This window comes from Lissotriton helveticus, chromosome 12, assembly GCF_964261635.1.
Source record: "Lissotriton helveticus chromosome 12, aLisHel1.1, whole genome shotgun sequence".
Classification (NCBI taxonomy): Eukaryota; Metazoa; Chordata; class Amphibia; order Caudata; family Salamandridae; genus Lissotriton; species Lissotriton helveticus.
In genome coordinates this window covers 906,049,847-906,076,718 of record NC_136073.1, presented here as the reverse complement: position 1 = coordinate 906,076,718, position 26,872 = coordinate 906,049,847, and the positions used below count along the sequence as shown (strand labels likewise).

Sequence of the window (26,872 nt, the reverse complement as noted above, 5' to 3'; positions counted from 1 at the left end):
CACCACCACCACCAACCAAGTTGGCCCACCACCACCAACCAAGTTGGCCCACCACCACCAACCAAGTTGGCCCACCACCACCACCACCAACCAAGTTGGCCCACCACCACCACCACCAACCAAGTTGGCCCACCACCACCACCACCAACCAAGTTGGCCCACCACCACCAACCAAGTTGGCCCACCACCGCCACCACCAACCAAGTTGGCCCACCGCCACCACCAACCAAGTTGGCCCACCACCACCAACCAAGTTGGCCCACCACCGCCACCACCACCCCCCTGCCAAGTGGGCCCCACCACCACCCCCCTGCCAAGTGGGCCCCACCACCACCCCCCTGCCAAGTGGGCCCCACCACCACCCCCCTCCCCTGCCAAGTGGGCCCCACCTCCACCACCCTCCCCTGCCAAGTGGGCCCCACCTCCACCACCCTCCCCTGCCAAGTGGGCCCCACCACCACCACCCTCCCCTGCCAAGTGGGCCCCACCACCACCACCCTCCCCTGCCAAGTGGGCCCCACCACCACCACCCTCCCCTGCCAAGTGGGCCCCACCACCACCACCCTCCCCTGCCAAGTGGGCCCCACCACCACCACCACCCTCCCCTGCCAAGTGGGCCCCTCCACCACCACCACCCTCCCTTGCCAAGTGGGCCCCTCCACCACCACCACCCTCCCTTGCCAAGTGGGCCCCACCACCACCACCCTCCCCTGCCAAGTGGGCCCCACCACCACCACCACCCTCCCCTGCCAAGTGGGCCCCACCACCACCACCACCCCCTGCCAAGTGGGCCCCACCACCACCACCACCCCCTGCCAAGTGGGCCCCACCACCACCACCACCCCCTGCCAAGTGGGCCCCACCACCACCACCCTCCCCTGCCAAGTGGGCCCCACCCTCCCCTGCCAAGTGGGCCCCACCCTCCCCTGCCAAGTGGGCCCCACCCCCCCCTGCCAAGTGGGCCCCACCCCCCCCTGCCAAGTGGGCCCCACCCTCCCCTGCCAAGTGGGCCCCACCACCACCACCCTCCCCTGCCAAGTGGGCCCCACCACCACCACCCTCCCCTGCCAAGTGGGCCCCACCACCACCACCACCCTCCCCTGCCAAGTGGGCCCCACCACCACCACCACCCTCCCCTGCCAAGTGGGCCCCACCACCACCACCACCCCCCTGCCAAGTGGGCCCCACCACCACCACCACCCCCCTGCCAAGTGGGCCCCACCACCACCCCCCTGCCAAGTGGGCCCCACCACCACCCCCCTGCCAAGTGGGCCCCACCACCACCCCCCTGCCAAGTGGGCCCCACCACCCCCCTGCCAAGTGGGCCCCACCACCCCCCTGCCAAGTGGGCCCCACCACCCCCCTGCCAAGTGGGCCCCACCACCGCCACCCCCCTGCCAAGTGGGCCCCACCACCACCACCGCCACCCCCCTGCCAAGTGGGCCCCACCACCACCACCGCCACCCCCCTGCCAAGTGGGCCCCACCACCACCACCACCACCCCCCTGCCAAGTGGGCCCCACCACCACCATCACCCCCCTGCCAAGTGGGCCCCACCACCACCACCACCCCCCCCTGCCAAGTGGGCCCCACCACCACCAACCAGGTTGGCCCACCACCACCAGCCAAGTTGGCCCACCACCCCCTGCCAAGTGGGCCCCACCACCACCCCCTGCCAAGTGGGCCCCACCACCACCACCAACCAAGTTGGCCCACCACCAACCAAGTTGGCCCACCACCACCACCACCAACCAAGTTGGCCCACCACCACCACCACCAACCAAGTTGGCCCACCACCACCACCACCAACCAAGTTGGCCCACCACCACCACCACTAACCAAGTTGGCCCACCACCCCCTGCCAAGTGGGCCCCACCACCACCCCCTGCCAAGTGGGCCCCACCACCACCAACCAAGTTGGCCCACCACCAACCACCACCAACCAAGTTGGCCCACCACCACCCCCTGCCAAGTGGGCCCCACCACCACCAACTAGGTTGGCCCACCACCACCACCCCCTGCCGAGTGGGCCCCACCACCAACCAAGTTGGCCCACTACCACCATCCAAGTTGGCCTACCACCACCACCACCAACCAAGTTGGCCTACCACCACCACCACCAACCAAGTTGGCCTACCACCACCACCACCAACCAAGTTGGCCTACCACCACCACCACCAACCAAGTTGGCCTACCACCACCACCAACCAAGTTGGCCTACCACCACCAACCAAGTTGGCCTACCACCACCACCAACCAAGTTGGCCTACCACCACCACCACCACCAACCAAGTTGGCCTACCACCACCACCAACCAAGTTGGCCTACCACCACCACCACCACCAACCAAGTTGGCCTACCACCACCACCACCACCAACAACCAAGTTGGCCTACCACCAACAACCAAGTTGGCCTACCACCACCAACCAAGTTGGCCTACCACCACCAACCAAGTTGGCCTACCACCACCAACCAAGTTGGCCTACCACCACCAACCAAGTTGGCCTACCACCACCAACCAAGTTGGCCTACCACCACCAACCAAGTTGGCCTACCACCACCAACCAACCAAGTTGGCCTACCACCACCAACCAACCAAGTTGGCCTACCACCACCAACCAACCAAGTTGGCCTACCACCACCAACCAACCAAGTTGGCCTACCACCACCAACCAACCAAGTTGGCCTACCACCACCAACCAACCAAGTTGGCCTACCACCGCCACCAACCAAGTTGGCCTACCACCGCCACCAACCAAGTTGGCCTACCACCGCCACCAACCAAGTTGGCCTACCACCGCCACCAACCAAGTTGGCCTACCACCGCCACCAACCAAGTTGGCCTACCACCGCCACCAACCAAGTTGGCCTACCACCGCCACCAACCAAGTTGGCCTACCACCAACCAAGTTGGCCTACCACCGCCACCAACCAAGTTGGCCTACCACCGCCACCAACCAAGTTGGCCTACCACCGCCACCCACCAAGTTGGCCCACCACCACCGCCCACCCACCAAGTTGGCCTACCACCGCCACCAACCAAGTTGGCCCACCACCACCGCCCACCCACCAAGTTGGCCCACCACCACCGCCCAGTTGGCCCACCACCACCGCCCACCCACCAAGTTGGCCCACCATCACCCACCCACCAAGTTGGCCCACCACCACCACCACCCACCAAGTTGGCCCACCACCACCACCACCCACCAAGTTGGCCCACCACCACCCACCAAGTTGGCCCACCACCAACCAAGTTGGCCCACCACCACCCACCAAGTTGGCCCACCACCACCCACCAAGTTGGCCCACCACCACCCACCAAGTTGGCCCACCACCACCACCAACCAAGTTGGCCCACCAACCACGTTGACCCACCACCACCAACCAAGTTGACCCACCACCACCAACCAAGTTGACCCACCAACCAAGTTGACCCACCACCACCACCAACCAAGTTGGCCAACCACCAACTAAGTTGGCCAACCACCACCACCAACCAAGTTGGCCAACCACCACCAACCACCACCAACCAAGTTGGCCAACCACCACCACCACCAACCAAGTTGGCCAACCACCACCACCACCAACCAAGTTGGCCAACCACCACCACCACCAACCAAGTTGGCCAACCACCACCACCAACCAAGTTGGCCAACCACCACCACCACCAACCAAGTTGGCCAACCACCACCACCACCAACCAAGTTGGCCAACCACCACCACCACCAACCAAGTTGGCCAACCACCACCACCACCAACCAAGTTGGCCAACCACCACCACCAACCAAGTTGGCCAACCACCACCACCAACCAAGTTGGCCAACCACCACCACCAACCAAGTTGGCCAACCACCACCACCAACCAAGTTGGCCCACCACCACCACCAACCAAGTTGGCCCACCACCACCACCAACCACGCTGGCCCACCACCACCACCTATTCCACGCTGGCCCACCACCACCACCTATTCCACGCTGGCCCACCACCACCACCTATTCCACGCTGGCCCACCACCACCACCTATTCCACGCTGGCCCACCACCACCACCTATTCCACGCTGGCCCACCACCACCACCTATTCCACGCTGGCCCACCACCACCACCTATTCCACGCTGGCCCACCACCACCACCACCTATTCTACGTTGGTCCCCCACCTATTCCACGTTGGTCCCCCACCTATTCCACGTTGGCCCACCACCACCACCTATTCCACGTTGGCCCACCACCACCACCTATTCCACGTTGGCCCACCACCACCACCACCTATTCCACGTGGCCCACCACCACCTATTCCACGTGGCCCACCACCACCACCTATTCCACGTGGGCCACCACCACCACCACCACCTATTCCACGTGGGCCACCACCACCACCTATTCCACGTGTCCCACCACCACCTATTCCACGTGTCCCACCACCACCTATTCCACGTGTCCCACCACCACCACCACCTATTCCACGTGTCCCACCACCACCACCACCACCTATTCCACGTGGGCCACCACCTATTCCACGTGGGCCACCACCTATTCCACGTGGGCCACCACCTATTCCACGTGTCCCACCACCACCTATTCCACGTGTCCCACCACCACCTATTCCACGTGTCCCACCACCACCTATTCCACGTGTCCCACCACCACCACCACCTATTCCACGTGTCCCACCACCACCTATTCCACGTGTCCCACCACCACCACCACCTATTCCACGTGTCCCACTACCACCACCACCTATTCCACGTGTCCCACCACCACCTATTCCACGTGGCCCACCACCACCTATTCCACGTGGCCCACCACCACCACCTATTCCACGTGGCCCACCACCACCACCTATTCCACGTGGCCCACCACCACCACCTATTCCACGTGGCCCACCACCACCACCACCTATTCCACGTGGCCCACCACCACCACCACCTATTCCACGTGGCCCACCACCACCACCACCTATTCCACGTGGCCCACCACCACCACCACCTATTCCACGTGGCCCACCACCACCACCTATTCCGCGTGGCCCACCACCACCTATTCCGCGTGGCCCACCACCACCTATTCCGCGTGGCCGCCCACCACCACCTATTCCGCGTGGCCGCCCACCACCACCTATTCCGCGTGGCCGCCCACCACCACCTATTCCGCGTGGCCGCCCACCACCACCTATTCCGCGTGGCCGCCCACCACCACCTATTCCGCGTGGCCCACCACCACCACCTATTCCACGTGGCCGCCCACCACCACCTATTCCACGTGGCCGCCCACCACCACCTATTCCACGTGGCCGCCCACCACCACCTATTCCGCGTGGCCCACCACCACCTATTCCGCGTGGCCGCCCACCACCACCTATTCCGCGTGGCCCACCACCACCACCACCACCACCACCTATTCCGCGTGGCCCACCACCACCACCTATTCCGCGTGGCCCACCACCACCACCACCTATTCCGCGTGGCCCACCACCACCTATTCCGCGTGGCCCACCACCTATTCCGCGTGGCCCACCACCACCACCTATTCCGCGTGGCCCACCACCTATTCCGCGTGGCCCACCACCTATTCCGCGTGGCCCACCACCTATTCCGCGTGGCCCACCACCACCACCACCACCACCACCTATTCCGCGTGGCCCACCACCACCACCACCTATTCCACGCTGGCCCACCACCACCACCTATTCCGCGTGGCCCACCACCACCACCACCAACCAAGTCGGCCCACCACCCCCCAAATCTGCCCACAAACTCCACCCGACGGCGTCCACCACTTCCTCAACCATGCCCACCACGTCACCCACGTCCTCCACCATGTCCATAACCACCCCATCCCCCTCCGCCACATCGTCCGCCCCCTCTCCGCCACGTCGTCCGCCCGCCACGTCGTCTGCCCACCCGCCACGTCGCCCGCCCGCCACGTCGTCCGCTCCCCCCGCCCGCCACGTCGCCCGCCCGCCACGTCGTCCGCCTCTTTCTGTGACTGGTGAAGTGTCACTGGAGAGCAGGTGTAATACGAGTGTCGACCCTGGCTGTACATGGGACATTTAAGGATGCATTGGGTGCGGGAATAGGGGCTAGACTTATTACACCAGACCCAAGATACATTTTGAAGAGGCGCAATGTCACAGGGGCTCCTGTAAAAGCACTCGCAGCATCTCTACCTCACAGTGGCATACTTGCACGAGTCACTCACTCAAAACCAGCATTGGCATAGCCAATAGGTCTCGCCTTTGAGACCTTATAAGTGTTTAGCCATGTAACAGTTGATGTTGTTGCACCAAGGATATTGTGCTGAATAACTAAACACTTATAAGGTCCCAAAGGCGAGACCTATTGGCCATGGCAATGCTTGTTTACTTTCTAAAACTCTGTAGTGAGAGGCCAGTCCAAAGGTTTCAGCATTTCACAACTAGTAATGGGCATCCCTTCGCATAGAAGTGGACTACGTTATTTTCCACTAGTAGGGAACACTTTGATCTCAACTTGTTGGACATCAGATCCTAGGCCTTCACGGAAATCTGAAACATGTTTGTTTTTACTCTGACTTCCCAGCTCCTCGCTCTTTAAGTGAGGGATAAAAGTTTTAGATGTCACTTTATGTTCACATTTCAGCTGAGCAGTGTTCCCTGGTGGATGACTAAGTTTAGGGATGTTGCATGCTAAAAGCAGAGGGTGTGCAGTGTGCTAGTTGGACATTTAAAATGGGTTGATTGGGGTACTCGCTGTGTATGGTGGTGGAGTGCCTTTGTGGGGTGCAATACAATGTCCCCTCAAGGACAGGGTGCACTACAGTTCAATGTTGGGGGCTGGAGCTGTAAGGAAGTGAACACGCGTTGCTGTTTGCTTCTCCAGATGCAGTGGTGTCACAGCCAAAGCGCAGCGTGGGATGTCTAACCAACAGTGATAACCAGGATGGAATCTGCAGGGTATAGTGACAGGCCATTTTGTGAAGTCCTGCAGGACTGCCAACGATCAGCAGCAATCCATTAACCCCTTCGGGCTGATGACGAGCTCAGCTCGTCATGGGCGTAACCTGCCCTACGCTGATGACGAGCTGAGCTAGTCACGTAACGCGGGTTTTTCAAAATCGCAGCGGGAAAACCGCTAGCGCGCATGCGGTTAAAGGTGCCCTGAATACTTGTGCTGTGAAGTGTGGAAACAAACTGCGGAACCGTAACCTGATTTTGTCGCTTCTTGTAGGCCTGTATGAACGGAGGTCACGCAAAGATTACTGAAGATCTTCCCCGAAGAACAACGGATACTGTGGTGCATTTGTTTCGTAAGTATCTCCCACCCTTCCCCACCAGATCCTCCCAGTGTCTTGGAGTCCTCTTCAGTACAGTGCTTGGTAAGACTGTTTTCCATAAATGCCCAATGGACTGTTGCACAGAGAGATGGATTTTTAAACTCTTCTGAATTTGTGTCCTAGACATTCTCTAACTCCATACTGTTGGTATCCATATTTGTGCATATTATCTATTTTGTATATCGTGTATACATCCGTATGCAACAAATCGCTCATTATGTACTCCGATTACCAACAACGGACTGTTTTTGCGCGAAACACACTCCTAGACATCAGTCAATGAAACTTTCTTTCTTTTTTTTTTTTATTTTAACAATCTTTATTACAGATTTTTATTAACTTTACATTTGGCCCAACCCTCCCCCCACCCACCTCCGCCAGGAGACCAGGAGGTAATTATACAATCAAACATAAGTAGATACAAATTACAACTCAGTAATTTTCTAAGATGAGGAAATATGAACAGATATAGAAACAAAAAAGAAAAGAGGAGTACATAAACAGGAAAGGAGAGAAGAAGAAAATCTCATAGAATCTCAACATATTCCTTTTTCTAATATCTCCCGTTATTCCCCCAGTCATTCTCTTCAATCCAGTCAAGTAGGGGACCCCACATCTTCATTCCTCTTCTACGAGTATTATACCCTTTGTTTCTATAGATGGCAACTTCAAGGCTACATGTCGCCAGCAGTCTGGCCCTCCACTTTATATATGACGGTGGGATTGGATCAAGCCAGGCTGATGCCACACACAGACGAAGCACCCCCCATCGCAACAAAATTTAACCCCTGTAATTGTTTTGGCCTTTCGTTGTTTGATACCCCCAGTCAATGAAACTTTCAATAACTGAACAAAAATGTCCACAATGCCACGCTTGTTGCTGGCATTTCAGAATTTGTGGCAGTTGACATTCTTGAACAGCTATTGAGCATTATTTATTGGATATTTATGGAACCCCTGTTCGCTTTTTGCATTTTGTTTCATCTTGTTTTTAGTATATTCTTCCAAAGTCACTCTTTACAAATGACCTGGGAGTCAGTGTCTCTCTTCTTGGGGAATCCATTTCATTGCCAATTGTATGTCCTGCACTTGAATTAGAGAAGTCTCAAAAGCGGTGTTGCTTTTGTGTGAGGAAAGTGCTCCACAGTGTTTCTATGGGATGCCAGTGATGTAACAGTGTGATACAGAGAGGCAAATATATGCCGGCCGTGGAGCTGCAGTCTTAACAAGCCCAAGTGGGCATGCTTGTGTCTTGAGCATGCTTTGGCAATATCTCTCGAAGAGTTAACTCTTGTCCATTACAGTTATGAACAAACTAAGATATGGATTAACAGTCGTACTAAATATTTGGGCTTGTTTTTAAGGCTGCGTTTAATCCAAAGGTGGTTCTTCTCAATTCTTTTTCGTTAATTGTATTGGTTTTGCATTGTTAACAATAAGCCCCATCAACATCACCCTCGTTAGAGATACATGTTACAGCAGGTGCAGTTTTCTTACCAGCCACATCATACACAGAATATAGTATTCTAGCTATTCGCCCCAGCTCTTTGCATCTTTTCATGGGCAGCCCCATGCTGTGTAGATGGGTTCTTGGATGTGTGCACACCAGTCATTATTATTATTATTATTATTATTATATTTGAGCTTATATGGCGCAACAGCTACCCGAAGGTTTCCCGGCGCCTATAGACACATGCTAATCAGCAGAACGACCAGAGGAACAGACTATAAATTAAATAACTACGTTTTGATGCCTTTTCCTAAATTTTATGTAATTATGTTCCAAACGGAGGGGGAGAGGCATAGAATTCCACAGAGCAGGAGCGAGAGAGGAGAAAGAGCGCCCCCCTATGCGGGTCAATTTAAATTTAGGGGTCACAAATCTGGCTTGCTTCGAAGATCTAAGGGAGCGAGTTGGCTTATATTTGTGAACCAGCATGCTCAAGTAATGAGGGGCCGTACCGACATTGATTTTGTGCATATATCCCAATGCTTTGAATTTAGAGCGATTGTCAATTCTTAGCTAATGTAAGTCCCGGAGTGATTTGGAAATGGAAGCCATTCGAGGTAGCTGACATAGGAGTCTGGCTGCCGCGTTTTGGACCACTTGTAATCTACGGATTACATATTTGTTTGCCCCTAAGTATAGGATATTTCCGTAATCCAATTTTGATATAATTGGGGCCTGGACGACGGTTTTCTGAGTTTTCCAAGGCAACATCCATAAGATCTTCTTTTTTTTATTTTAACCATTTTAGAATGGTAAAACACATCGACGTAACCTTAGTTGCTTGTTGGCGCATAGTCCTTTCCCGCGAGCCACGCAAGGTGGTAGATCGCCATTTCTGAGCTATCTCTCTTTTGGCCACAAAGGTAGCCAACTCGATGAGAGAGGTTATGTTATGTTAAAGGCATTTGTAATGCGCGCAGCTGCTCCCGCGAAGGTGCGTCCCGGCGCCGACAAGGTAGTCACACAACATAACTAGGAAACGGAAGTATTGTTAAAGATTAAAAATTTAACAGTGCTGGAGAAACAAGAAAGTTTTGACGGCCTTGCGAAAGGAAAGCAAGTCACCAAGGGTCCGGATTTTCGAAGGGAGTGCGTTCATAGTGCGGCAGCCCGCACCCCAAAGGAGCGACCCCCAGCCCGACTAAGCTTAAATCGTGGGGATACTGCTAATTCCTGGTCCAAAGAACGCAGGGAGCGGCCCGGAATGTAGGGGTGCAGGAGTTGGTCCAGTAGCGGGGGCGAAAGGTCCTTTAGAATCTTAAAGGACATGCATGGCACTTTAAAATGGATCCGCTGCCTAACAGGTAGCCAATGCAAAGCTCGCAGAGTATGGGCGACCGAGCAAAACCTTGGCAGGCCTACAATTGCTCTGGCCGCTGCATTCTGCACTCTTTGGAGACGGGTGAGCTCGGCCTGGTTTAACCCTATAAAAAGGGAACTAGCATAGTCTAGCCGAGCCAAAACCGTCGCCTGAACCACAAGTTGACGGGTTGCGGCATCAAAGTACTTAAGTGCGGGTCTCAAATTGCGCAAGATCCCGAAACAGCAAGCCGCCGTCCTTTTAGTGTGGCCGACAAAGTTAAGTGAAGGGTCCAACCAAACCCCCAGATTTTTGATCTCCGAAACCGGAGTGGGGGTGGGGCCCAGCTCAGGAGGCCACCAGGTGTCTCCCCATAGTTCCGTCCGCTTGCCGAAGACCATAACCTCGGTTTTTTTGGCATTCAGTTGGAGACAGTTGGACGTCATCCAACTGGCCACCGCCCGGAGTCCTTCTCTGAATCTTGGGGCATCCACCCCGGAGTCCCCGCTGATCGTGACCGCTAGCTGTGTGTCATCTGCGTACGACACCATGGTCATACCGCAGAGCTTCACAACCTCAGCCAGCGGCCTCACGTAGATGTTAAACAACGTGGGACTCAGCGAGGAACCCTGCGGGACCCCAAGAGACAGAGGGTGTCGTTTGGACTGATAGGGCGGGGCAGCCACACAGAAGGAACGGTCCGCGAGAAACGAACTAAACCACTGGTGTGCAGTGCCAGTCACCCCTATCTCCTCGAGCCGCTGCAGGAGGATCTCGTGCGAGACCGTGCCAAAGGCGGCGCTCAGATCTGACAAGCGCCGCCGTTTGACCTGCATCCAGAACTGCCCGCAAGTGCTCGACCATGAATAACAGTGCTGTCTCCGTACTGTGGCCAGCTCTGAAACCGTTCTGTGTGTCGTCCAGAACGTTAGTACGCGACAGATGATCAGTGAGGGCGATGTTAACATGCACCTCCGAGTTTGGCTGGCCAGGGGAGAAGCGAAATCGGACGATAATTCTCCGATTTACTAGGGTCGAGGGATGGCTTTTTTAAAATGGGCATCACTACCGCTTGCTTCCATTTCAAAGGTACCTGGCCGGATGAAAGCGACATAGGTCTCCCCGGCTATCTGCCACTTCATCAAGGTTTCTAAGTAAGGTGTGTTTCGGTGATAAATTAATGGGGATTTCCAGCACACGTGTCACGTTATTCAAGACTCTGCCAGTAAGACTTGATTGGTGAGCGTAGCCAGACCACCTAAAAAGATTGCAGTACCGGCAGCGAGGACATTTAATGCAAGGGATCCGACCCGCAGGCCAGTGTTCGTGGGTTCTTCCCAATCTATAGTGACCATATTCCTGATGATGACTTTAGTGCATTTTCTCCCCAGTTTTCACTCTGAGGTTTAGCCCGGTACCGCTCTGCTGTACTTCATTGCACCACCAGTAACTTTCTTCTCTCGCCCTTCAGTATGTTAAGACTGTTTATTTTACAGAACAGTGTCTGGCTCTGGTACTATAACAGAGTTCATGAGTGGAATGCTTAAAATGTCTCTGCCTCTGACCTTCTATTGTCCCATTCCTGTTGAGTGCTAGTCCACAAAAGATTCCTTCAAATGCTTCACATTGTTTCCGTCTGCTGAGTCAATGAGTGTCTGGAGCAGAAACCACGTATCATATGCTCGTTCACTTTGGTCTTTTCTCACGTTTATCTTCAGGTTAAAAATTGTTACCAGACTTGGCTATCTCGTGTGCACTGACACAGTTCAGATCTGGCGGCTCAGTTGGTTAATGGATTCCAGTGCTCGTCGTTTGGACCAATTGGCACAGTTTCAATTCCAGGCAGACACACTCCAATGGTATCTTTCTGAGGTCAAAAGTATAGTGCCATTTAGTTAACAGGCAGAATATGTTCGCTATTTGTCTCTCGTTCCAAATTTTCTCATGGGGGGTGGACATAGTCTCTGCAAATATCCCTTTAGTGATTTGTATCATAATTGCTTTCATATGGCTCTTTCTACCTGTGATAAGACGTTGTAGTACTTTATGGCAGGTAGTACACTGCTCCTAAGCTCTACGTTAGTGGTTAACCACGTGGTTAACTGATGTATATTTGTTTAGTTATGTGGTTAGTCGTGTGCTGAAAGAGGACTGAAGAATTTCCTCTATTTTCAAATGGTGTATTAAGCTAAGTGGAGTGTGGTGTAGCTATTAGTGTGTTAACATAAGTGGAGGAAGTGTGGCGCAGAAATAGAATTGAGAAAATTGGATAGTGTGACCTAGCAAGGGGAGGTTAAACCGAACAAGAGTGATTTCTGGAAGCAGGATGAGTAGATAGATTTGTTATTTTAAGAATGATTAGTGTGGAGAGTTTAGTGTTTGTAAGGAGGGGCCTTGTTAGTATACTGGCTTTTTGTGCAAAGTGAGGCGGCAGGCATGTAAAAGTGTGCAGCTGGTGAATTAATTTGAACTCTGCAGATGGTAATATCCCTTACAGATCAACTGCTGTGACTGGCACGCTCTGCCCACCATCAGTGCAATTTTCAACATCTCTCCCGGCTCAATGTTTCATGCATTACAAACTAAACCTCTTTATCAAGTTGTTTACCTAATACCTCTCTGTAAACCTCCTTCGCACACCCACAGATGTCTTAATGTGTCTTTCCTGTGTTCCAGTACATCCACTTGTGTATCCTCCAAACTCTTTGAATACCCCTTTACCTCAGTTAGTCTGGTTCTCCCAGAACCCTGTTCCCTCTACTCATGTTGGGAGGTCTTTTGGCAAGAGTTTTGTATGCCTTGTTATTAGCTTGCCTTTCCTGCCATCTCCCTCCTCATTGCTCATTCGTGCTCTAGTCTTCTTAGTAGAGTTACTTCTTTGCTTTCTCATCACTGGGGTTTCCTCCACCCATGTGCCAGAGACATGCTTTGCCTGCAGAAGTCCTTCCACCAGTCTTGAGTCAAGGGGCTCTCTGGGTTTCTCAGTGTTCTTTCCATTGGTCTGGACCTTATGCCAACTGTCAACTCAAGAGAATCTCGAACCTTTTCAACCAGTACACAGGTGAGGTTGCCAAAGTCAATGTGAGGGATATCCCAGCAGGTTTTCCCCCACAGGACTATTTGACCCAATAACTCCATGTATTTTACAGTGTTTGTGCAGCTTTCCTCCTGAGTTGAGGCAAGTGAGGTGCTCCTCATGGGTTTATAGAGCGCACTACTCACCCGCATGGGTCTACAGGTGCTGGGTGCAGGGGTGTTCGGGCAGCTCCAAGGGCCTCCGAAGAGCCAGATCTTGAGGTCCTTTCTGAAGGTTTGCCGTCTAGGGCTTCGTCTGATGCTGAGGGGGAGTTTGTTCAGGTCTTGGCTGCGATGTAGGAGCAGGGCTCGACAAATCCACTCGACCGCTGCGAGGTAAATTTAATGAGGTCCAGCTATTTTTAGGTCCTACTCGCCCTTTCTGGCGAGTAGGAAAACATACTACCTTTTGTCCTCTGTCTTTGAAAACGGAGCAAATGTGACAAGATAACAAGATTTTACGGCCTTTTTATTGCTCACAAAGCAAATGAGCAATAAAGATGCCTTTAAATCTTATCACATTTGCTCCGCTTTCAGAGACGGAAGTCAAGTAGGTTAGTTAGGTCAAGGAGATTTTTCAAGGTACTAGACCTGCAGGAATAGTGCCATTTTTCAGATTTTTCAAACCCTGAGGAGAAGGATCTGCCTCACGTTTGGCTCAGTGGATGCATGGGATTTTATCCAGGGCTGGGTTAGCGGAGCTGAAGTTTCTCTAGGGGGTGTGGAAGGAGAATCTTTTGTTGAGGTGTCGGGGCCTGCTATTGTGGAGGTCTTTGCAGGCATGTGTGAGCAGCTTGAAGGTCACTTTCTTTCTATGGGGAGCCAGTGGCAGTCTCGGAAGTGCTGGGTGATGTGGTTGTGTTGTAGGATGCTGAGAGAGTCTGGCTGCGGTGTTCTGGGTGGTCTGGAGTTTGTGAAGGAGAGATTTGTTGATTCCTGCGTAGAGGGCATTTCCGTAGTCCTGTATGCGAGTGATGAGTGCGTGGGTGACGACCTTCCTGGATTTGGGGAGATCCATTTGAAGGGCTGGCGGAGGGTGTAGAAGCATGTGGAGGATACAGCGTTGATCTGTCCGTTCATAGTGAGAGAAGAGTTGAGTAAGATCCCGATGTTGCAGGCATGGTCCGTGGGGATGAAAGAGTTGAGGTTGCAGGCATGGTCCGTGGAGATGGGAAGGTCTCCAAGGGCAGTGGGCCACCAGGTGTCCCACGCGTTGGGGTGGATCCGAGGATGAGGACTTCTGTTTTCTCAGAGTTGAGCTCTAGGCAGCTGTTGCTCATCCAGGATGCAACGTCCTTCATTCCTTCATGGAAACTGTGCCTGGTGATGTCTGGTCCCTCGGTGAGGCAGAAGATGAGCTGCGTGTCATCGGTGTAGGATACTATGCTGAGTCCATGTTTTCTGACAATGGATGCGAGGGGTGCCATGTAGATATTGAAGAACGTGGGGCTAAGGGAGGTTCTGATTACTCTGGGTTTGGAGAGGAAGGGCGGGAGTCTCATTGAGTTCTGCCGGTGAGGAAGGAGTGTATCCAGTCCACGGCAGTTCTCTAAATGCTGGCATTGTGGAGCCTGGCAGTCAGTGTGCGGTGGGAGATGGTGTTGAAGGCTGCTGAGAGGTCTATTAGGATAAGCGCTGCAGTGTGGCCTCGTTCGAGTGCGCGGATGTAGTCTGTGGCGGCTAGGAGGGTGGTCTTTGTGCTGTGTTTGCAGCAAAATCCGTATTGAGATGAGTCGAGGAGGTTATTGGTTTCTATGAAGTGCGTTAGCTGGGTGTTGACGATTTTCTCAGTGACCTTTGTGGCGTAGGGGAGGAGAGAGATGGGCCTGTGGTTCTTGAGGTGGGCTGCAGAATTGTCACTCATTTGAATCTCTGGACCTAATGGCCTTGATAACCCTATATTATCCGGAGTTGTCCATGTAGACTTGATTTTGGTGTTGTGCTCAAAGTGCTTTGCACCCTGTTTGGGGAACATGCTTGCTATTATAGCAGGGTGTGTATGCTCCTAGGAGCCTAGTGCAAAGGCTTACCTGCAAGCCTCGCACCTCAAAATCTTTCCTCTCCGTAAGCCCCTTATTTGATCTTGGAGGTTACTATCACTTTCTTGGAGACGGTCCGTGCAGGAGATGCAGGGAACCGCACTTTTATACCACTGTTTTAGGGGCAATGGTTCTGAAATACTGTGTCTAGCACTTTCGCGGAGTTGGCCATCTCTTCTTATCAGGATTTGACTCCTTGGGTCCAAGTCTTCTGCAATGTAAAGTATTGATTCACATCAGGTGCCTAATTAGGTTTTGAAAGTTTTGGAGTTGTGAGCTTTCGAGTGGGGAATCGAACAGACTCACGGACAACGGTGTTTTGGGTAAAGCCGGTTTTATTATTTTGTACAACCGCCTCTTCTGGACCGGCACTCGGTAGTAGGGGAGGGGGTTTTCTGTGTCCTCCCGTCAGGTGTTTTGCTGCTCCAAGTGGCCGAGGTTCCCGATGTCTTCTGGGAGTAGTAGGCCGCTCTTCCGCCGTTTACGAATATGGTCCGGATTACAGCAGCAGGAAAGAAAGAAACCAGTGTTAGCCTGGTGCTTTGTAGGCGTGTATGGGAAGGGAGTGAGGATACACACGTGCAGTTTTACTACCCCGGTACAAGTACCGATGTAGTGAGGGGGTGGGGTGGTGGGGGGGGGGGGGGGGGAGTGCACGGTATGCCGAGTGCTTCTTTAGGGTGGCTTGACCCACCTAGGTCCCGCCCAACCCGTAACGCGTGACCGTACCTGGTCTAGCCACACTTCCTGGGAAGTGTGGCTGGGCGATGCTCCTTCCCGTTGGCCTCCTGGCTGGTCGCTGCAGTCTCGGCCCCTTCTCCGTTCTCCTCCGATGTTCTGGGCTCCTCGGTCTCCACCTTCTGCCTCCTCCGTCCTCCGCTCTTCCTCTCTCGCCTCCTCCGTCCTCCGCTCTTCCTCTCTCGCCTCCTCCGTCCTCCGCTCTTCCTCTCTCGAACTCCTCTCTGCTCCGTCCTCTTGCTGCCACTCTCCTTCTCTACCTCCGGGTGAATCACACAGCTGTGGGATTTCTGGGCTGGGTTTTACCAGTGGTAGGTGGGCAGGTTCAGGGTCCAGCTCCGCCCAGTTAAAGAAACACTGGTCCTCGGTATACAGCACGGGGTTGTACACCATGTCCGTCGTCTTCCAGGAGTCGGTGTGCTGTTCAGAAAGAGGGGACATAGGAACAGGTAAGCCTGGAAGGCCCGAGTCCGGGTCCCCCTCTTCACAGGAGTCTAGATTTTAGATCCTCTTATGTGACTAAATGTAGTGTATGTATTCATTATTTTTCTTGCTTTAGTTTGAGCAGTAATTGTGTGCCATAACATTGTTTAAAACGTTGATGCTTCAGTGTTCAATGTCTGTGCACTTATCTGGTTTGTTGAATGTTGGTGTTGAAGAAGCTAAGACGACTTGTTTTCACAGCTTCGGTCGATAATAAAGCGGTCATCTCACCTCTCCATGTTGGATTTGCTACAACATATAACAGGGTGTGGAATTCCTATAGCCCGTCGCCCAGGCCATATTGTTTGGGGGTCAAAGACAATTATGCATGTGTATTTTGACATTGGGACAAGTAGGCCCAACCCCCCCGGCAGCTCAAACTCTTTGGCTGCAGTTTACAGTACCACATTAAGGATCAGGGAAGGGCATTGTCTGCAGTTAGGGTGATATTTGTGTCCATGGGTTAATGCTGTTCAAAGTTGTATTTATGGTTCGATAATATAAAGCAGTTATTGGGGCGTGTTAGAAATGGGATCCCTGGCTGGCCAGGGCTTGCGCCAAAGTCAGTCAGAGACCACCATTCCCATGTCGGGGCAAGGGAGTTACACGCCAAGATAACCCCTGCTCACCCCCTTGGTAATGTAGCACGAGCAGTAAGGCTAAACTCTGAGGCAATGTGAGTTAAGTGTTTGCGCACGCACCCCAGCAACAACACCCAAGGCCCACCACAAAGGAAACTCCACACAAGGTTATATGTAAAAATAGCCTTTGTATTATAAACAAAACACATTAGATAAAAACACACACTTTACAATGTGCCAACAGGCACGGGCAGAATTTACAGGGGATATGTACAAGACAGGGCCACATGGACCACTGTCAGGAATATGCACTTTTAGACCTAGTACTTGGTAGAATTAGCACTTAGAACATAGAATATAAATCACTGTAGCCCACAACCAGTAATCACTGGTACCAGGTAAGTACCACCTACGCAACCCTAACCACCTTAGGAGAATATTACGCAGGGAACCAGGACCTCACTGGCAACACCTGTACTAGGAGAAACACAACCACCTAAGTATCACCATACATTTAGGGGTATAAGCAAGAACACATTACACATGATGCATCACAACATTCAGAGGTGTAGGGAAGGAAAACACATGATGCATAACCATACATTCAGGGGTGTAAGAACAAGGCACATGATGCATCAAAACACATTCAGAGGGGCAGCACAGGAGAACAATTAGCAGAAATTACATTAGCATGATCTCATAACTATACCCAGGCCAACTGGCCTCTCTGGGCTAGGACGCCCTGTGTCCCAAAGTCAGGGGGGCCTAAACGTAGCAGCTGCCTACTAAGTGCTGGGCAGCTGTAAGAGCCGGGCACCAGCGTGCCTCCTGGCTCTCTTCTGGGGCTCTAGAAAGCATTAAGGGACCAAGAACCACCTGTGAGCCTCGCAGGCTCGGTGGCCAAAGGAACTATGCCCCCAGGAGCCTCGTGGGCTCTCAAGCCATGCTGCCAACGTTGGAGCCTCTCGGGGCTCGAGAACAATGTAGGGCCTTCGTTGGGAGTCCCTCCTCTGGGGACTCGACATACACAAGGAGCCAAGAGCCTCTCGTGGGCTCTAAATAACAAAATGCCCCCGTGGAGCCCCTCGTGGGGACTCTAAATAAACAAAAGGTGCCCGGAGCCTTGGAGCCTCGTGGGCTCTGCACCGCTGCGCTCAGGTGAGGTACTTGCACACAGAGTGCGCACACTGGGGGGGGGCAGGCACCGGCAATGTGCCCCGACGCCCCCCTCCGTATTAAACAACACTGGGCCCCTCAGGCCCTAGGGATAGGCCCGGAGCTCTCCCCCGCCCGTCAACTCACCGGGTTCTGGGGGCAGGACATGTCGCTCAGGACTCCTCTCTCTGTGAGTGGCGGTAGCGGGGCTCTCCCGATCCTTGGGAGCCCCGCCCGACATCACCTTTGTTCACCCGGTCCCCCATCTTGGACCGGGACTCTCTCTGTGGGTGGCGGTAGCGGGGCTCTCCCGATCCTTGGGAGCCCCGCCCGACATCACCTTTGTTCACCCGGTCCCCCATCTCGGGACCGGGACTCAGAGTGCAGCCTGGGCGGTTTGTACTGGCAGCCCCGGGGCTCTCCCCAGCTCACGGGAGCCCCGGGCGGCCATCCGTCAGCCGGCTTCCTCTCTTCGTTTGTGGCGGGGTAGGCAGCCAATCGCGGCGTGGTGGCGGGCGGGACTTCCTGGAAGCAAGCGGAAGTCCCACCCCGCTCCAGGCGCCCGGCTGACTGAGTGCCTGTGTTGCCACGGCGGCGCCATCACTGCTTTGGGGGCCATAACGAGGGGTGGGCACCCTTGTAGGATACCATAAGGAAACGGGCATAACGCCGGGTAGGCACCGGCTATAAAATATGCCAAATGAGCGGGGTGGACACACGCGTTGCTATTAGCCAATGCATCAATGGGGGCCAATAAAGGGCAGGAGCGCTTCCCTCCGAGGGAAAACAGCGCTCTGCCCAGAGAGGACAAGTAAAGCGCCCTTCAAGGCGCTGGGGGGGGCACAGGCAGCACCAGGGCCCTACGGAATGACCTCTTTCAGCAACCAGGGCCACGGCAGCAAGGTCCTCCTAGGGGCAGAGGGCTGGAGGATACAAAAGAGGCCCTCGGCACACAGGCCAGACAGAGGGGTCCCCATAGCTCCTCCAGTAATCCAGGGCATCAGCAGTCCAGGGGCTGGGCAGGGCCCAGGGAGGCAAGCCTTCCCCTGGGCCCCAGCAGCAGCACGCCCCAGACAGATTCAAGTAGGCACACAAGAACATTTTGTTCGGGTACACAACCCCTTTTTATACAGAGTAAACCTTTATCTTGGGTGCAGGGTGGGGGAGAAACCAGTCGCAGCTGGTTTTAGAGTACTTTGTTTTCCCCAGCCACCCTTTCCATTCACCAGGCTGGCTAGGGTCATCTGTCGCACCACAGGGGGCGGAGCCATCATGGTGTGCGGAAAGCCCAGCCCTATTCGGGTCCCAGGTGCACCACTCCCTCACATCACACATGCTAATCTCAACACTCACCACCGGGCAGACCCATCATGACTCATGGAGCCTGGCACCCAGCCAGCTCCAGCCAATCGCAAGCCAGCACATTCACTGCACAGACAGGCACACTTCTAGAAGTGGCACTTCCATATTAGACACACACGCAGCATTCAATCACACGAGTCCGCACATACCAGACTCGAGCCTGCACACCCCACGCATCAGGAACTACCAGGGACACATACATTCCCCATGCATTCCTATGGGAGGGCAGGCCTATCTCACACACACACACTCGGAGCGCACGCACTTTACACTGCGCCACAGTATCAAAGTGCGCAAAGACCAGAAATCACAATAATTATTTAATAATACCAGGCAAAAAGTTCAGGGGTGAACCGGCCAGAAGGGCCAAGTCCAACACAACCCCCTTCCAGCCAAAACGCAGGGCAGACAAATCACCACTGTGATGGACTTCCCTGCTGTGGGCGATAGAACACTGACGCGGACCCGCACTGCCGGGACACCCTCCGGTTCTACAAGACAAGCACTAAAAAAAAAAACAGGCCCAACCAGGCTACCCCACTGGCACTCCTTAGTTGTCCACGGCCAGTACCAGGCCCTAGGCCACCCAGATACCACTGGTCCTTGCCAATTTAGAGAGTGGGGGGTGGTAACCGCTGGCATACAATAGCCATTCTCCACTCCCTTTCTCAGGGTAGTTCCAAACTACCACTGATCCTTCAACCTAGGGTCCGCACCCTCAGGCTGACCAGAGGTCACGGGCAAGAATGCCCCACCCTACCTCTACTTCTGAAGCACCCTCCAGAACACAACTCTCCCACCAGTTTAGGACTTTACTCCCTCAGCAGCAGTGACCGCGGTCAGACCACCACAAGGACGGTGTAGCGAGGCGCTGCACGTTGCGGTGCCCTCCAGTTGCGGTGCAGCCTATGGCTCGTTGACGGCGTCGAGACGACGTCGGTGAGCGCAGAGGCGGCGTTGCTTGAGGGGGATGTTGCTCAGTGCAGTGCCTACAGGACACCAGGGGGGTCATGACGGAGTCACAGCTCCCTTTACTGGTTTACCACCTGGGATTCAAATTCACCGGATGCACAGGGGTCAGACTCCCTCTGACCCCCTTCCAGAGTTCTGCACCCTCCCACTGTAGAACAGGGTCCCTCCACTTAAGGTAGGCCCCACCTGCTCTCAGGGTAGTACCACAACACTCAGCTAAGAACCCTAAAGATCCCTGCTAGGCCTTTACCACCCCTTCTGGGAAACACAGGGTCTCTTCACTTAAGATGAGCCCCACCTGTGTTCACAGGGGTACCCCTAGAAGACAAACCGGCCTGGACACTGGCTATAGTCGCCCTGCCGTCCAGTTCGGGCAACCACCTGAACCTGGCTCCCTAACCTAGGGACGCTACCCTTTGGTTAGATGCCTGGCGCACCAGGACTTCTACAAGTTGAAAACAAAAATCTAAGACTTTCTCTCCTCTTTCAGCAGCAAGGCAACCACTGCAGGTCAATTCCCCCATACAGCTTACCCGGTTCCTTCTCTTCAGGCAGGAGTTCCTTCTTGTAACTTCAGGACACTACGTACAGTTGCCCTTACGTCCAGATCCGGAAACACCGGCTACTGGCTCCCCAACCGAGGGACGTACCCCTTTGGTCAGATGCCTGGCGCACCAGGACTTCCTTGAGGGTGACACCACTAATGTGTCGTGTATAAGTCTGCCTGACACTCAGGACAGAAGTTGCATCACCATGGTCACTCCCTGGCGACACAACCCTTCTGGCTGGCCCCTGACCCACTGGAGAACCTATCCCCCTCGCACCCCTCCATCTGGACTTCTGCACCCTCTCAACTGGAGCGGCACTGCCACACACCAGAACTACTGAAACCCTGTTCACTGATGTTCTACGTTCTTCAAACACTCTGGGAGATCCTCCTCAAATGACCTATTGGTACAGCCTAGGCCCCCGACCTGACGTTCCCTTCAGAAACATTCCAGGCCCTGAGACTGGGTTTCGGCCACCTGGAGACACGCAGTCCCACCCACTCCTCATCTGAGACAGGACGTGAGCCCCTACACCGAGACCTAGCTGGGCTACACTGAACCTCTTCCACCACACTGGGCTGGAAGACACCTCAACCACTCCTTTTGGAATCACTCCATCCCCCATGTCTCCCTCCTCCCAGAACCTTACCAACTCCAAAATTCTGTCTCTGAACAGACCACAGAAATTAAAAGCAGGCTCCACTTCTGCAGACGTTCTTGGGAAAAGTTTAACGCACGGAACTTAGGTATCTGAGCAAAACAACAAGAGTACACAAGTATTCAACAAGCTCCCCATCCAGAGAACTCACACCACTCATCCACACACGCCCCCCCCTCCCAGACTGGTAAGGCAGTTTCTACCACCCCTGATTTCTCAATCTGACCACACGTGACACAGGTACCATTACTCCAGGACAGGGACGGGGGGGACACATTTATGCTGCCTGCACTGGATCCCACCCTTCTGGTGAATCCAGAAAACACACTGCACTTAGGGGGATGATCTACCCTCCCGAGCTAGGGACACCTAACTCACAGTGCACAAGAAACACATTTCCACAGAAATGACATTTTTAGCAACTTAAAACAATAATCCCCAAAATGTGATTTATTCTAAAATGCAAGAGTTTTGTGGTGCAGCCAGCTGCTACTATGGTACAGCGCAAACACAAATCCGGATCCCTTTCGCTGCCAGCCAATGTTAGAAATGGGATCCCTGGCTGGCCAGGGCTTGCGCCGAAGTCAGTCAGAGACCACCATTCCCATGTCGGGGCAAGGGAGTTACACGCCAAGATAACCCCTGCTCACCCCCTTGGTAACGTAGCACGAGCAGTAAGGCTAAACTGAGGCAATGTGAGTTAAGTGTTTGCGCACGCACCCACAGCAACAACACCCAAGGCCCACCACAAAGGAAACTCCACACAAGGTTATATGTAAAAAAAGCCTTTGTATTATACCAAAACACGTTAGATAAAAACACACACTTTACAATGTGCCAACAGGCACGGGCAGAATTTACAGGGGATATGTACAGGACCGGGCCACATGGACCACTGTCAGGAATATGCACTTTTAGACTTAGTACTTGGTAGAATTAGCACTTAGAACATAGAATATAAATCACTGTAGCAGACAACCAGTAATACCTGGTACCAGGTAAGTACCACCTACGCACCTCTAACCACCTTAGGAGAATATTACGCAGGGAACCAGGACCTCACTAGCAACACCTGTACTAGGAGAAAAACAACCACCTAAGTATCACCATACATTTAGGGGTATAAGCAAGAACACATTACACATGATGCATCACAACATTCAGAGGTGTAGGGAAGGAAAACACATGATGCATAACCATACATTCAGCGGTGTAAGAACAAGGCACATGATGCATCAAAACACATTCAGAGGTGCAGCACAGGAGAACAATTCGCAGAAATTACATTAGCATGATCTCATAACTATACCCAGGCCAACTGGCCTCTCTGGGCTAGGACGCCCTGTGTCCCAAGGTCAGGGGTCCTACACGTAGCAGCTGCCTACTAAGTGCTGGGCAGCTGTAAGAACCGAGCCGGGCACCATCGTGCCTCCTGGCTCTCTTCTGGGGCTCTAGAAACCATCAAGGGGCCAAGAACCACCTGTGAGCCTCGCAGGCTCGGTGGCCAAAAGAACTATGCCCCCGGGAGCCTCGTGGGCTCTCAAGCCATGCTGCCAACGTTGGAGCCTCTCAGGGCTCGTGAACAATGTGGGGCCTTCGTTGGAGTCCCTCCTCTGGGGACTCGACATACACAAAAGGAGCCAAGAGCCTCTCGTGGGCTCTAAATAACAAAATGCCCCCATGGAGCCCCTCGTGGGGACTCTAAATAAACAAAAGGTTCCCGGAGCCTTGGAGCCTCTTGGGCTCTGCACCGCTGCGCTCAGGTGAGGCGCTTGCACACAGAGTGCGCACACTGGGGGGGCGGGCGGGCACCAGCAATGTGCCCCAATGCCCCCCTCTGTATTAAACACCGGGCCCCTCAGGCCCTAGGGATCGGCCCGGAGCTCTCCCCTGCCCGTCCACTCACCGGGTTCTGGGTGCAGGACATGTCGCTTAGGACTCCTCTCTCTGTGGGTGGCGGTAGCGGTGCTCTCCCGATCCTTGGGAGCCCCGCCCGACATCACCTTTCTTCACCCGGTCCCCCATCTCGGGACCGGGACGCTTAGTGCAGCATGGGCGGTTTGTACTGGCAGCCCCGGGGCTCTCCCCAGCTCACGGGAGCCCCGGGTGGCCATCAGTCGGCCGGCTACCTCTCTTAGTTTGTCGCGGGGCAGGCAGTCAATCGCGGCGTGGCGGCGGGTGGGACTTCCTGGAAGCAAGCGGAAGTCCCGCCCCGCTCCAGGCGCCCGGCCGCCTGACTTCCTGTGTTGCGACGGTGCCGTCACTGCTTTGGGGGCCATAACGAGGGGTGGGCACCCTCGTAGGATACCATAAGGAAACTGGCATAACGCCGGGTAGGCACCGGCTATAAAATATGCCAAATGAGCGGGGTGGACACCCGCGTTGCTATTAGCCAATGCATCAATGGGGGCCAATAAAGGGCAGGACCGCTTCCCTCCGAGGGAAAACAGAGCTCTGCCCAGAGAGGACAAGTAAAGCGCCCTTCAAGGCGATGGGGGGGGCACAGGCAGCACCAGGGCCCTACGGAATGACCTATTTCAGCAACCAGGGCCCCAGCAGCAAGGTCCTGCTAGGGGCAGAGGGCAGGAGGGTACAAAAGAAGCCCTCAGCACACAGGCCAGTCAGAGGGGTCCCCATAGCTCCTCCAGTAATCCAGGGCATCAGCAGTCCAGGGGCTGGGCAGGGCCCAGGGAGGCAAGCCTTCCCCTGGGCCTCAGCAGCAGCACGCCCCTGGCAGATTCAAGTAGGCACACAAGAACATTTTGTACGGGTACACAGCCCCTTTTTATACAGAGTAAACCTTTATTTTGGGTGCAGGGTGGGGGAGAAACCAGTTGCAGCTGGTTTTGGAGTACTTTGTTTTCCCCAGCCACCCTTTCCATTCACCAGGCAGGCTAGGGACATCAGTCGCACCACAGGGGGCGGAGCCAGCATTGTGTGGGGAAAGCCCAGCCCTATTCAGGTCCCAGGTGTACCACTCCCTCACATCACACATGCTAATCTCCATACTCGCCACCGGCCAGACCCATTATGTCTCATGGAGCCTGGCACCCAGCCAGCTCCAGCCAATCACAAGCCAGCACATTCACTGCACAGACAGGCACACTTCTAGAAGTGGCACTTCCATATTAGACACAAACACGCAGCATATACTATTGCGCAGCATTCAATCGCACGAGTCCGCACATACCAGACTCGAGCCTGCACTCCCCACGCATCAGGAACTACCAGGGACACATACATTCCCCATGCATTCCTATGGGAGGGCAGGCCTATCTCACACACGCACTCAAGGACCGCAGGCACTTTACATTGCGCCACAGTGTCAAAGTGCGTAAAGACCAGAAATCACTATAATTATTTAATAGTACCAGGCAAAAAGTTCAGGGGTGAACCGGCCAGAAGTGCAAGTCCAACAAGGCGAGTGCTCTAAATAAATGTTGTAAACTCAGGCTGTACGAGTTCCAGTATAAAAATGTTTACACATGTTTGCAAAGTTTAACAATATTGGGCTACATTTAATGCTCACAGAAATCTCTTATCAGATGCAAATATTTGCAGAAGCTTGGAAGCAAGACTAACAATTCTTTGCTTTTGAAATAAAATGTTCACAAAAAAATGCAACTTCGAAAAAAAAACGTTTAGCTAAATTGTGTAATTTTAGCACAGGTCAAATTCATTAAAATGTTACTAGACCTGCAGATCTAGTAACCTGAATTATCTACTGGACTGTAATGTACTTGACACTTGGACTGGTCTCAAACTGTGACATAGGCAAATACTTTCTTATGGAGCTGCCTTGGTCTTCCTTATCACATAAGAGAGCACCTTCTAATAGACAAGTTCACGATTTCAGCTGGACAAAAGACTCTTTTTTTTTTTTACTGGAATAATGTTTGCTCCATCTAGAATAAGAACTAAGCCCACACGTAGGGTACACATGCCCCCTGGCTTGCCTCTTAGTTCACTACGCACATTTTTGGGGCATATTTAAAGGCTCACTTTTCATAAATGTATAACTAGAGCATGATGTGGTAATGCATTTATAGATGGCACATTTTCCATTGAAATGGCTAGAAAACTTTCCCACTAACATGTAGTTTCACTGATAAACTATATAGCGCATGAACGTTTGGATATTGTGTTTAAGCAAAACTATTTTACATTTGCACATCAGCCCCATGGCGGCTTTGGGTATTTGTGCGCTATATAAATCCCATATTCAAATCAAGTAGTGTTCTGATTTGTTTATATCCTATAATTTTTTCACCGGAATTACAAAAATGTCTTCATAACTAGTGAAATGTTTGAACTGTTCACTTGTTAAATTTTTCATTGTTTAGTTAGCCTGTAAGATTTCAGGCCTTTTTTTTCCTATCAGTTCACATGCTTTGCACGCCACAGTTGTCACACAGTTCACTTTACAGAATCCTGAGCTTCAGTCAAAGAAAAGTAAATGTGTGAAGACAAACTGACTTAACTTGCCTCTGACAGCTGGGCAAATGTGGCGAGATTTGAAGAAAAATAGCTCCTCCTGATTAAATTTGACTTCAGTCCTGTTTAGGTATCATATCTTGGAAGGATCATTGAGTCATTCATGCCAGTGTTTTTCCAAAAAATTATAATGGAAAATCAGTGTAAGCAGTTTACACAAGATCCTGGGAAACCTGAGGACAAGCATTGGCAAAATAAATAGGTCTGACATTGGTGAGCCCTCGCAATTAGAACAAGCATTTGATTTTGAGCTATTGGCATTGTAACTGGCAATGCCTTTTATAATATTAAAAGGCATTGCTATTTACAATACCAATAGTTTAAACGTTTGCAAAAGCGATACCTATTGCAGAGCGTGGTGTCCCTGAAGCGGGCACCTCGCTCCAACATGAAAGTTTAATTAAAATACAATTTTAAACTGAGCATGATGTCCCTATAGCGTTTGCCGCGCTCAGCAGTGCTGCAAATGCAAAATTCCTATCGGTGTCAATAACCAATCACCCACTAGATAAAGCAGACCGTGTAACAAGGCAAGTGAAAGGTCCTTTCGTTATTTGACTTAACCTATTCAGGCAAGGCGGTACCAAGAAGGAACTAACAAGCCTAATAATAATTTGGAAGCCAGTATTTACGAAGGACAACAC

At 53.2% G+C, this 26,872-nt stretch overlaps 1 protein-coding gene across 2 annotated transcripts in view; it reads left to right on the top strand.

The window, feature by feature from the left end:
• Nucleotides 1-26,872, top strand: part of LOC144799079 (uncharacterized) — a 75,403-nt gene that overhangs the window by 15,789 nt on the left and 32,742 nt on the right. For both annotated transcript variants that reach the window (XM_078670266.1, XM_078670265.1), the window contains one exon: nucleotides 7,208-7,286. The gene's annotated coding sequence lies outside the window, so the exon portion shown is untranslated. The remainder of the gene's footprint in view (nucleotides 1-7,207; nucleotides 7,287-26,872) is intronic.